At 40.0% G+C, this 12,557-nt stretch overlaps 1 protein-coding gene across 6 annotated transcripts in view; it reads left to right on the top strand.

Annotated features, from left to right (window-relative positions):
* The window catches only part of LRRC28 (leucine rich repeat containing 28), a 51,097-nt gene that overhangs the window by 17,611 nt on the left and 20,929 nt on the right, over positions 1-12,557 (top strand). Inside the window, exon 1 of one of the 6 annotated variants that reach the window (XM_032699979.1) lies at positions 10,089-10,129. The exons of 4 other annotated variants lie outside the window; for them this stretch is intronic. The gene's annotated coding sequence lies outside the window, so the exon portion shown is untranslated. Of the gene's footprint in view, positions 1-10,088; positions 10,130-12,084; positions 12,107-12,557 lie in introns of those variants that run through there. One more of the 6 variants, XM_032699980.1, reaches the window with a different exon arrangement.

The raw sequence follows: 12,557 nt of genomic DNA, 5'->3' as shown, positions 1-12,557 counted from the left end.
TTCAACAATGGCCTGTGGTATTGCTCATTCCGGGGTCTCACAGCAGGTCCTCAGCAATGCATGTGCTGAGCATGTATGTGTTGTAATTCATTAATCTGCAAACTAATAGGAACCAGTTGGAAGAAGCCATCAGTGTCTTTCATTGCGGCATTTAAATTAGGGATTCAGATCTTGCTTTGTGTCCCAGGCTTATTGGACTAGAAAATTCCCATCTTAAAATTTGCTATTCTAATTTAGTGCAATCACTGGAAAAAAGTATTTGGAAATTAAGCTCCTTTAATGAGCATGTTTTTAGTTAAAAAAAAAAAAAGTTAAATTGGTTCAGTGCGTTGTATTTCCAAGTATGTGCAGTTTTATAAAGCAGATTTTAACTTCTGTGGTCATCACATATCAGGAAAACAAATCAGGGACAGACTGAACCTGGCACTGAGGCTTCACAACAGTAAATTGATGGCTAAAATCTTATTGCAGCACAAGGTGTTTGAGTTTTCTAATTAGTTTTGTAATATTTAAAAGTGGCTCAAAATTGTAACATAACTGTACTGATTTCAGTTTTTTTCTTATTTCTCACATATTGGCAAAATGATAATGATTTTGTATCAGTCACACCTTTTTTTAAAGCCTCTAGTTTTGGTGACGCTTTAACATGAAAAAAAATCTGTGCCTGATTGAGTTTTGACTGTGTTTAAACACGAGCAGTGTGCTGATGTAATTCCTGAGTTCCTTAACAGATCCAGGAGTGTCTGGGAGCAGGGTGCTGTCCATCAGTGTCTGAGACCATCCTGGTTTTGTTGGAATTCTGACCTGTAAAGATCCCCTTTTTGTATAGAATCCTTACTGGCCACCAAATTTTAGCGAGAGTGACGTTGTAGAATGAACGTTGTTGTAGAGGGTCAGACTGTCTGTGCCAGGCTGCCTGTGACCTGTTGCCCAGTTTTTTTATTCTCAATTCCTAATCTCAGATCCTTGTGTTTTTAGTTTTGAAACTGGATTCTGAGAACGGGCCAATGTTACCACTTGTTCCCTGCTGCTCCCTGTGAAATCCTAGTGAAAGTTTCCATGCACCAAACTCGAAGAATTACCCCCTCTGGTCCCTCCCAGTTCCTTTCCTCTTTTGAAGAGGAATTACTAAGAAACCTGGTGAGGTGTAGGTGAAATCAGGATGCAGCAGGAAGAGCCCAGCCAGTTATTCCCAGTGGTGCTCCCAAGCCTGTTGTGCTCCTGACTTCGCTGTGCTCGTGGAAATCCTTGCAGGGACACGTCTGTTTGCTGAGCTCTGGGCCATGGGCTTTCCCCAGTAGCTGTTCCCCTCCAGGGCTCTTAGATAGGAGATAAAGGACTTTGAGCTGCTTCTAATGGAGGGTACTTGGATGATTCTTGCATTCCTGAGAGGATGGGAGCAGATTTAACTGGATTCTCTATTGTTGAGGGATTTGGTGCTGCCTCTCTAATCCCGGCTCTCAGCAGTCCTTGATTTCTCTCGTGACTGTAAGCCCTGTTTCTCCAGGGGTTTTCCTGTTGTTTGTGGGGGGTAGACAGGAATTTTGAAGATGTCTAGAGTGCTTTGACAAACATTCATCTGAAGCTTAAAACTGAGATGTTGGAGGTCTTAAATGTCTTAAATATAACTGTAGAAATGTGGTAGTCATGATGCATTTTTATGCCTTTTTATTAAATAAGGAGTCCTAAGTACAACTCATTTCCACACAGTTCATTAAGCATAAAATTGCATAACATTTTTCTTGTGTACTCAATTTGAGGTTTCTCAGTGAATTGTTAAAATACAGACTTTTTCTAAAGGAAGAGTCTTGCATGTCCAAGTAACTTCCAGACTTTGCTTTTAAAAGGCAGTCATGTGGCATATGCAAAATAATAAATTGAAAGGATTTTAAAATGAAATACTGATTTTAGTAGTAGAGTGAGAAATGGTCTTTAGATGATAATAAAGTGAGTAAAAGGGGAATGTGGAAGTGCTGCTACCACATACAAATAGTTCATAGAGTAACATACCAAGTAGTCATTCAAACATCTGCCAGAAGAAATGACAACCTGAAGTTTCTGGGGTGTTCGAGGACAGAGCCCTGATGGAATTGTCCCCCCTGCTCCACTCCCAACTCCTGCCAGTGTTGGAGCTGCCACTTGGGAACTGAGGGCTTTGGAAAGTCTCCTGACCTTTGAATAGACTCCCAATGACAAGTGGAGCTGGAGGCCACGAGACAAAAGTGGGAAGTTTATGCAGCAATATATAACTTTAGAGAACATTAAGTTGTCATTGCTGCTTTGATCAGTGATAGGGTATACTTTGATAAAACTCAGATAAAGGGCTTCAGGCTGTAGCATCAAAACAATGCATTCTGTTCCTTTTAGTTTGAGAAATGTATTTCTACAGTCTGTTTTTAAGAAGTGGAATGTGCTCGTGAGAGCTGATTAGACCTGGCACACAGACCTAAATAATGAAGGTCAAATAGAACTATTTGGGGTTTATGTTTTGATTGTTTGAAAACTAGGGTTTGAGGTTTATGGAGAGGACTTGTTGTGACACAGTTATGTACTACAGGGAAAAAAAAATCACTGTGGAAGTGGCCACAGTTGTGTTTGCATTCAGTCATTATTCCATTTGTGGTGTTTGTTTTATGCAGGTTTATTGATTGCAGAGGAGAGAAAAGAGAAGTGGAGGGTCTCTGGTTGCTTTTGGTCAACCTTATTCCTCTGGAGTTGAATCTAAGATGTAGAAGAGCAGATTACCAGGAATTTAATTTTGTAGGAATGCAGTTCTGTGGTGTTTTCTTGCTTGGGAGTGTTGGAAGGTTTTAATTATATAAGTGTATCTGGAAATCCATGGAGACTATAAAACCTAACATTTCTTATTACTTGCGTGGGCTCTAAATAGAGCTCTATAGATCATTACTGTGTTCATAGCTCTGGCAAATCCCCTTCCACCCCCCAAAATTGCTCGTGTCACCTTTGATAATCTTCATAAATGAGAAGGTGTGATGGCTCATTGCTTGTCTGCCTGGTTTGCTGGACAACTGTCAGCAGGACTGCTGGAAGTTCATGTAATCACCCTTGTGTTTATTGCGATGGAATGCTTGGATATATGCTAAGATATTGTGGGGAGGGGTTTTTTGCTTAAAAAAACCCCCACCAAAATAATCCAAAAAGGAATCTTTAGGATCTTTTAACTTTATTCTTGTATTATAAAAAACCTGCAGCAAAACAAAATTCACGTAAGTTGCTGTAACTTCTTTAAGGTGTCGTTCCCCTTCTTTTGAAACTTCTTCCCTCAACATGCTGAATCCTCTGTTGAGAGCACAGCAAAGCCTCTTCTTTGGAATTTGATCCAAGGGTTTTTCCATGTGAGGGCTGGCAGGAGTCACGTTCTGAGCAGCCCCAACACACCCTGGGGCCGTCACGAGGCGGATTCTCCTTGTTGCGCAATGCGAGTATCAGCCTGTCTGCAGGGGGGAGAGGAGGGATGCTGGACTTCTAGTAAGGCTCTTCCCTTTAACTGTTCTTACAAAAAACATCACTTCTTATTGAGGGTATATTCCCAGACATTAACCTCAAATAATCATCCAGTGCCTCATATCCCACTGGCTCCCTGAAGGAATAGCAGAAAAAGTTGGTTTGTAACTCATCTGCCGGCACTGAATTCTTCTGTTGATGATCTGATAGTAAAGATAAGGCTTTCCTGATTACACATGTGAGAGATATGAACCTCACTTCTGCAACTTCAAAACAGCTGCTCTTTAAAATACTTGTAAAAGTCTTTGGTTTAGAGCTGTTACCCAAAAGTAAAACTGAACTTAAAGGGAGTTTTAAGGGTGTCTCTCGTAAAGGTTTGCCAAGAGCTGTTCACATGGGTGAAGACAGATGTGTATTGATAAGGCTGAGACTAAACCTCCAGAGCTGTGGATGTATTTTGAGAGAGATGTTTCATCTACAGATGGTGTTTGTGTTTCTGTAGTATGAGAACTTCTTTAATACCCACAATCTGTTCAGTGGTGTTTAGTCAGGCGTTCAGAGAACCTCAGCTTTGAAAGGATATTAAACTGCAGCTCTTTTTTCTCTGACATTTCTCATCAGTTTGTAAATGTGTGTAGTAACTGCTTTGCAAAGTCCAGGTGTCCCTTAGAAAGGCCTTACTGATTTCAGTGTGCTCTACTGCCAAAGGGCTCTGACTTGGCTTTGGTGCACTGACTTATTTTGGGAGGGTCCTAAGCCAAGCTCAAGTAAGCCATACAAGCAAAACCAGCTTTTCAGGGGGATTATGTCCATGTTTACTGCCTTTACTGACATTGTTTTAAAATAAATAAAGAAATAGTGAAAACTCTGGTTCACTGTATCATTCACCACCATACCAAGGTTAGTAAAAGTTCAGCAGTGTGTGTTTGCTCATGAAATTCAGTAGTTGTTAGTTCATAGAGCCTATTGAGCTGTTTAGTTTTCAGAAGATAATTACCCGTTAACTAAAGTAAAATAATTTGCTAGTCATTTTTTATGTAAAACCTCTTACTAATTCCTAATTTTTGAGATCTTTCTTACACCAAATTAACCTTTGTGATAGGAAACAATTAGCTCTTGAATCTTAGTTTTTGCAACTTTTAGGATTGGGTGTTAAAAGTTGTTTTCCCCTTAAACTCTTAAGTCTTAATAAATAAAGTTATCTAAGAAGGTACTTTTGTCTCTTTGGTTTCCTTGGGGGTTTTTACTTTCCCTAAGCTCTCTCTAACCTATGTGCAGTGATTAGCTGTATTAACAGGTAGTTGATTTTACTTGTGCATTAAGCAAATGCAATTTAGTATTTAGGGATTGAGCGCTCAGGGGAGCTTGGAGTACAAAGTCATCCAGTCTTTGCAAGTGAACAAACACAAACTGTTAGTGCTGTGCAATAGAAGAATTTTATAATGTAGCAATTTCCATTTTGACCTTGTTGACCAAGTATAATTTTCTTTTTTCCATACCATTGTGACAGGGTTAAATTATTCCTTGTTACTGACATCCTTGTTTTCACTCAGCTGGTTTGTTGAATGAATTGAGGCAAAATAAAACGCATCATTTACTGACACTAAATCTAAATGGAAAAAGCCTGTAAAGAGAATGTGTGGAACTGGAGGTATGATGTGGGATTAACCTTCCTGTGGTTCATGTCACACACACAGAGTTTGATACCTGTATTTCAGTTCTCTTAATGTTATTGCAGCGACATTGTCCAAATCTGCATTAAATTGTCATTCTAGATGAAAGGCTTTGATACCAAGTGTACTCCAGTTGGTAATTATTTAACATTTGAGAGCTTTATGAACTAAGACTACTTATTTGTGTAGCTAAAGGAATGCAATTCAGAATGACTTGATGGGGGGTTTGGAGTGTCATTGCAAGCCTTACTTGTCTGCTTTGTGCTGATTTGAAACACTGAACAGCAGAAACTGTCACTGATTAAGGCAAGGCTTGCAGTTGCTCTTAGCATTTATAAAATCAGGACATTGCTAGTGTTGTTTGAAGTCAGATGTCTTTTTTTTATTGCTAATCTTAGATAGAAACTGTTAGTAGTTGGTCCATACCATTTTTTTCAGTAGTAACCACGTCCTCATAGCTCCTGCCTCACCAGCCAAGCTGGGCAAGTGAGGAGGGGCAAGAGCATCTCCTGCAACTGCTGCTAGGAAAGGACATCTGGATGCCATAGTTTTCACCTCTATTATATTGGGAATATTTCCTGTGAACAGTTCATCAGTCCCTCCCCTGTAATTACTGTTGCAATTTGTAGTAGTGGCCTGGAGGAACTCTTATTTTCATAGGACTTCAGACAGTCCCATCCATTAACATTCATTTAAAAAACAAATATGGTGACTCCACTGCCTTAAACATGGTTCCCAGCTAAAGATCTTCCTTTGAATCTTTTCCTTTCCCTCAGCCCACACAAGTTTGTTGGTTTTTTTTGTTGCAAAGGCAGAATTTGACCCGAGTGTTGTGTGGTATTTCCCAGTGGTACAATAATCAAGCCATAACATGGTTTGATATAATGTTATACTTTTCCACTGAAAGATGAAAATTGAACCTGGACCTCTTGCTTTTGTTATGCTTTTAGTGGAGAAGAATTAAAAAAAGTAATCCTAAGTAACTTCAAGAAAAGGAAGAAGGATGTGTCTGTTGTGAGTTGGTTGGAAACAGTTGATAGCAACAGTCACAACAGATGGGTCTTTGCGTGGATTATTTAGACACCACTGTAGGAACGGGGTGGGAGCCACTAATCTGTGTTTGTCAGAGAGACCACTCTTGTGTTCATCTGAAGTTTTTCCTTGGAAGAAGAAAGGAAAAAGCTGTCCTAGAATTTACAGCCAGGACTGGCCCTGTCTCTCTGATTTCCTGAGCTCTCCCTGATTTCTCCTTAGGATGCTCCTTTTGTTTGCCTTAGTTTTAGCTGAGCACTGGTTTGTTGTCCTGTAGTTGCCATCTCTTATGTCCAGCATCTTGAGTTCAAATCAGCAGCTCTGTCTTTTGTGCACAAAGTTTTTCTGGAAGGCTTTTCCCCCCCCTTTCCATATTAGTGCACAGTGAATAGTAAAGATAGTCAGACATAAACAAAACAAGAGGAACATAACAGGTCTCATGCTTTATTCATGTCACATTTGTTTATGTTCATACCACCCAGGAACACCCAGAGAAAGGAAAACAGCTGCTCCTCAAAGGAAAGACAACAACAAAAATACATCCCTCCCTAAATAAGAGACTTTTTCTGTAAGGTGCTGGCAGAGTTTTTCATGCCATATATTTGAAAAAGTACCATTCTGTCTCTTTACACTTCATTTTGGCTGTTCTAGTAAAAAATTGGGATATCAATTAATAAAACCATAGAACAATAATATATTTCACATCTCTAACTTGTTTGTGCAGCAGCAGTACTTTGCTGTGGGGCAGTCAAGTTCTAGGCAGAGCACATTAGAACAAAATGAAAGGATAGGTTGTCTCCTGGAAAAAACAAACCAACCAAACAAACAAAAAACCCAAGACCAAACCAAAAAAACAGCCAACCTGATCATTTCATGGCCTTGAGTTACCTTTGTGAATAAACAATTTTTTCTCTCCCTATCACCCACCTTTTCCACCTTTCTCATCTGTGATAATTTCTGGTATTTTTGTCATGTGATTTGTTCTAACTGTTCCCATTGAGACCATCAAATTGTGGGCAGAAATGGAATTCCAGACCTGCCCCGAGGGGAAATAGGGAGCCCAGGCTAATAACCAGTGTGGATCTGTGCTCCCTGTGTGGTACTGAGGGAAGCACAGAGTGCTGGGCCCAGGACATACAAACAGCTGCCAGTTGTGTTTAATTGTGGTGGAAGATGGGGAACCACTGACCTTTAGAAGGGTTTGACTTAATGAGACCCTCATGCCCCATGTCTATTTTCAGCCATTTTTAGCTGCCCTAAAATTACTGTTTAGCAAGATTGGACTTCAGGGAGCCACTTTTCTCACCTTTGCTTGTGAATGATGGCACCAAATAAATAAGGATTGGTGCTAAATTTGCGTGTGACATTTAGCAGGGTTGAAGGAAAAAAAAGATTCTATTTGGATATATTCAGTAGAAGTGTGTGTTTTTCACTTGGTTTTGGGCTTTGTCTGCTGGTTAAGTGTTTTGGAGAAGAGTCAATGTAGTTAATAGCTGAAGTAGGTGAAACCATGAATTGGGAACAGCTTTGAGGGGTGTTACATGACTATGGTCATTCACAAAGACTGTCCTGCCCCAGAGAAATCTTTTTTTCCCCTGTTCTTTCCAGCCAGAATATTTGTGTGAAATGCAGCTGTAAGTATTGCTTTAAAATTAATAGATTCAAGTTTGATCAACTGGGATAGAAGCATTTTTCTTCCATAGAATTTTTATGGGTTTGTATTCATTCGGCACCTTATGTAAAACTGAGTTATTCATGAAAGAGTTGCAGTATCACAAGATCTCTTCCAGTACCTCTGCTTTTTTGTTCTTAAAATACTAAGGAAATATTGGCCTTTATGGGAAAAAATACAAGGAAAATCATCTTCAGGTCTATTAGACTTGAGAAACAGAACATTTTTCAAGCTCTTTCACCAACAATACAGAAAAAGAGCTGCCTAGAGTAGTGTCAAAATGTAAATGGGATTCAATTTGCCTGCCCCTTTCACTGTCCTTAAATCTAATGATATCAATTTTCAGTTATGGCCAAACTTCCTTGCTTGAAGATGGCACAGGTCTACCTTAAGTGTCAATTTGTACTAGAAAATTTAATTTTTATAGGCTATGAAATGTGAGCTCTGTGGTAGGACAGTAAATGTAATGTAATATATAATGGGCTATTTAATTTGTTTTAACCATCTTAAAGTCTCTTTAAGTCCTCCTGAGACATCCCGGAGCAGATCTAAAGGAGATCTTTTCCATCACGCTCTCAGCAATTTAAATTTGTATCTCCTGTCTGTTCCAGTTTTAAATTGATAATAGTATCCACTTCAGATTCATGGGCATGCAGAGACTTAGAATTTTTTTCTAGTGGGACAGGTAGTGAGCTTTGTGAGTGTGAAAGGCTTCAGATGCCTTTTACTCATCAGCACGTGGTTTTACAAGTCTGAGCGGAAAATGCATCTTGTGCTCGGGTTCATGGAGGTTGATTAAAACATGATTTCAAGGGTGAGGTTGGGTAGCCACTTTTAGCACCTTCTGTTCCTTTCCTGGAGCAACCAACTTCCATTTTAGAACCCAGGGCAGGGAGGGATCTCTGGTGCACGGAGGTCACGGTCACAGCCAGTCACCACAGAGCTCCATTTTGTCAGGGTTCATATGGATGTGTCCTTGGGGGTGCCATGGGCTGGAAAACATCACTTCATGCTGTGCAGCAAAGATTTGTTAGCACAGAGTGCTGCAGCCCTGCAACAGGCATTGTAGGGTGGATCCATCACCTCCTGGTAGAACCCTTTGTTAGCAGAGTGTTTGAGTATTTGTATGATCACAGCAAACCATCATTATTGCCTATAAAAATAGGAATTAACGTACTTCCTTGCTCCTGATATAATTCTGTATATAGAAATTGCCTTACTTTAACTATGGCTTGTTGCCCTTAGGTGGTGAACAACTAGACTTAGTGCCTCTCTTTCTTCACTGTTTCAAGCAGAGCCCTGACTTGCAGCCCCTTCTTATCAAGCTGATTTTGTGTTCTTTTTCTTTCCATTTCTACCACTTAAGTCTAAAAGTCCTTGCTCTTCCTCCTGTATGACAATTTTTTTCTAGTTACTTCTTTAAATGCTTGTGCAACAGCAACTCAAAACTTAGTATTGTTTTTTACCCAGCTGCAAAATGGAAGGTCTGAACAAAGTAGACCCTTGAGGAACACCACCACTAGTAATATTTTCTCCATCCCAATAATTTGCCATGAGATGTGATATGTGTGTGTTACCAGTAACCAAGAAATTTTATCAAAGGACAATAAGTCAGTAGTACATGATTTGCATTTGAAAAGATCTGGGTTGCATTTTCATTCTGCTCCCTGTTTACCTTCCAGTCACTGGTTGCTCTTTCCCCTTAGAACAGTTGTTATGAGATGCTGGGGAGAGCTGAGCTCGCATTAACAGGGCCTTTTGAACACAGGTTCTACATTCCTTCTCCAACCCTAGGCTGCTATCCCAGAAAATGTCCTGTTCATTGAGAATCCTCGTGCCTGAGTCTGCAATTTTGATATATAACCCATTTTTTTTTTCAGTATTCTGGGATGGAAATTTTTTTAAGCAGCCTCATTTCATTTTAGTAATGGATGTGGTAATTTGCAGTGCTTTGTTCCCATGAGGTATTCTGTCTCTGTCCTCATACACGGCATTATTCTTACAGGAAAAAATTATGCAAAAAGCTAATTTAATATTTGGTTTGTCCTCCTAATTTCTACCCCTTGTTGACACCAGTTCTTCATTTCTTGCTCTTTTATTTCTGGTTGAGAAACCTTTTGTCTGTCTGTGAGTTCCAATTTTCCTGGCCTCCTGGCAGTTTGCATTTAACTTCTGCAGCCTGACCTCCAAGTGCCAGAGCTCTCTTTGCTGATCAGTCCCTTTTTCCATTCCTTATAGGTTCTCTGCTTTCTCTTAATATCCTGCTTTGAGGTGCATTCTCATGCAGGTAGGTCTGTAGCCCTTTCCTGTCCCCCTTTTTTTAACTTTACTGCGATATAAAGACTCAGATTTAAAGTAAACCCATGCCTTCCATACACTCAAATCCAACTGTGTATGTGTTTCATATATCTTTGGATGAAATTCTGGTTTATGGCCCATCAGGGAAAGGTGGGATTACTCTTGAAATGTAGAGAAAACTGTTAGTTATTTTTGGGTCATGCAGCTGGTGAGGCCTGTACCCCCAGAAAGATTAAGGAAGTTTGAATTGCCTTTGGCAATTATTCTGTGTTGTATGGGCTGCTTATTTCCAGATGGGTTTTTTTGTTTCTTTCACGTAAAACCGGGGAATTAATTTTAAAAACTGGCATTTAAACCACCCGAATGAGAAATAGATTTTTTTTTTTTCTTGATTCTAGGTATGTTTAATACAAACACAGTCAGTTTTGTTAGAAGGTCACTCATTTTGGAAATTTCCTGAAATTCTTTCCAGGTTTTATGTTAAAAAAAAAAGAAAAAAAAAAAGGTATACTGATGTTTCTTTTTTTGGGAGGGACAGACCTATTGGGGCAGTTTTCTGTTGAAAACCCAAGTGCATGAGTTCACCCAAGTGAACTGTCACCTGTCCCTTTTTCCAAGTCGTTGGGAAAAGTTCTCACACAAATGCAAAGGCTGCTTTTTGGAGCCTCCAAAAATCACTTCTGAATCTGCACGTTATCAGGGAGGAAAAAGATGGAATTAATTCCTCCCGGGCTGGCAGTTCTGGAGTAGATCCTGCAGGATCTCTGTGTCCCTGAGACTCCCCTCAGGGGGCAGCGTGAGGGCACCGGCTCTGTATGTCCGTGAGGTCAGGCCGGGTGTGGATTTACAGCCTGTCAGCCCTCTGTGTGTGCCCCATGAACACGTTGGTGCCACATGGAATTGCCCATGGAATTGCCCAGCTCCGTGTGATGGCAGCAATCCATGCCCACGGACACGGGGGAAACGCTCCGGTCCATGAACCCACACGGGAACGTCGTGTTGGGGCTCTGCCTCCACAGAGCTGGGGCTGGGGGTCAGCAAAGCCACTGAGGATCCTTTGCTGGCTTCTGACACCAGAATGGGGCTCAGTGCTCTGCTGGGTGGTTTGGGTGGTGGTAATCCTGGAACTGATGTAAATTTTAAATTACACTTTTATGGTTTTCATTTAAATGCAGTTGGAGCTCCTCGGTGGGGTTTAATGGTGATGTGTAATTCTTGTCCCTTTCTTATCCTTGGAGGTGTGGGGGGAATCTCTGCAAGTCCCCTCATCAGCTTTTTTTCCATTTTCCTTTCTGGATCTGCTGGAAATTTCCAAAGTTCACCTCTTGTGTATCTTTGTGCTTGATGAGGTGACAGCAAGAGAAGGATTTGCAAGTCTTTCACTGTGTTTGTTAGCAAAGGCTTCCTCCAGTATTTATGTTGCAAGGCTTTTAAAGCAAGGATAATAGTATTTAGTAACTAAAAGCTTGAAAAACCTTATTAATGGACTGTTTATATTTTGTGTTATTCCTCTTTATTGTTTTCCTTTGCTTTCATGAGATGGAAACCAATTTAGTGTCATTAGTAAGTGTCTGAGCATGTTCTTCAAAATGAGCTTTGAGCACTGGAGAGTCTGGGGGTTATTGCTTTAATGTGAGGGTTATATTTTTAATATGATGGCACTTTGTGTTGTTTGGTTTACTCTTTAACTTCACTGTGGGTCGAGGCAACATGTGGCACTATATGTTGAAAGTGGATGTTTACATCTGGTATGCATTGGAAGATTAAGGTAGAGAGGATGAAGTTTTGGGCAAGTATGTGTTTTTTGGATGAAGGATAAAGTGAGAATACTTTTATTTCCTCTTAGATTTGAAACATATCATTCTAGCAATGCCTTTGAAACTCTGCCAGCTTTGCCAACCGTAACATTTATGGGATTTTGGACCTAAAGTGAACTAGAGAACTGTTTTTAGTGGCAGAGAAAAAGGTTAGTGCATGAAAATAGCTGGGCCTATTATTGACTGCATGTGGTCAGTGGTTTGGCTGAATGTAGGTGGCTCTTTTCCTGTCACTGTTTTCAAGCATATGGCTTTGTGATGAATATAAAACTCTTTCAAAATGAGATCTACTGCAGTTCATTGCACGGTAGTTTTGTGCTATTTAGTAGCCCTTATTTTGCTTTTGTCATTTATTTTCAATCTTGTTTAAAAAAAATCCCCAACTTTGTAAGTAAAGCTTATTATTCCTGATGACATAAAAACTGAGAGGTTTGAAGAATGTGGTCATCTGCCTTCAGCACCTGCTTCTGTCAGTAATATTTATAAAGATGCATAAACTTTGTTGTTGACTATTGTAGTTAATGCTGGGATTGTTTGCAGCGGGCAGAAACTCCTTTTAAACGTGCACACACATTTTATTTAATTACTGTGTGAAAATCT

Source organism: Chiroxiphia lanceolata, chromosome 12 (assembly GCF_009829145.1).
Source record: "Chiroxiphia lanceolata isolate bChiLan1 chromosome 12, bChiLan1.pri, whole genome shotgun sequence".
Classification (NCBI taxonomy): Eukaryota; Metazoa; Chordata; class Aves; order Passeriformes; family Pipridae; genus Chiroxiphia; species Chiroxiphia lanceolata.
The sequence above is the reverse complement of the archived record's forward strand: the minus strand, read 5'-3'. Positions and strand labels throughout refer to the sequence as shown.